Source organism: Mastomys coucha, unplaced genomic scaffold (genome assembly GCF_008632895.1).
Source record: "Mastomys coucha isolate ucsf_1 unplaced genomic scaffold, UCSF_Mcou_1 pScaffold3, whole genome shotgun sequence".
In the NCBI taxonomy this organism is placed as follows: Eukaryota; Metazoa; Chordata; class Mammalia; order Rodentia; family Muridae; genus Mastomys; species Mastomys coucha.
This window is the reverse complement of record NW_022196909.1, coordinates 94,740-95,577: the sequence shown is the minus strand read 5'-3', so window position 1 is coordinate 95,577 and position 838 is coordinate 94,740.

Sequence of the window (838 nt, the reverse complement as noted above, 5' to 3'; positions counted from 1 at the left end):
TGCTCTTTGCTGAATGGAAGAGAGAGAAAAAATGTGAACAATGCCTTATGCTTTTCTGCTGGGGATCCAGGAACAGCCTCACTTGTAATCCAGGCCCATAAAAGCTCACAGTGTGTGTGAAGTCAGACTCAAAGCACCAAGACACTAAAAATTCTCTAGCCCCAGGGAGCTGATGAGTGGTGTTTTGTTCTGGTGCCAAGGCATTGCTTTAAAATCAGGAGCAGAAACCTTCACAGTCCAAGACAGATCCAAATGTTAGCATTATTCACTTCTGTATTGATTGTGCTGTGAATCAGGATCAGCAATCTCTAGGCACTAAATCCTGAGTTTAATCCTGATCAACAAATGAGTTTCACAGTGTCCCTAGAACAGTACCTTCCCCCATCTTGTGGGTTTCCAACATTCAAATATATTTAGAATCTTATTTTTAAAAGATACATTTTTCATAACAGCCCTCAGCAATTTTAACGAGTCATAAAGCAGATATTTTCTTACAGAGCTGTTGTGCAGAATGGGTGCTCTGCAGTTTAATAATGTATAATGATTCTGGCAAAGAGAATCATTCTGGCCTTAGCTTTCTTTTGATAGTTTTTAAGCTATTGGATGCTCTCTTTATTTATGCAAAAGTACAGATATTTAAAGTTTAAATAAGACGTCTCATCGTGACAACTGCAGGGTGTGGGATTCCAAAGCTGTCCCAGGAATAGACACGGAAGGTTCAGTTGAGAAGGCAATCTTCTGCTGCTTACATCTTTTTTTTTTCTTTTTACTTATTTATTTTTTTAGATATTTTCTTTATTTACATGTAAATTTCTCCATTCCCAGTTTCCCCTCCAAA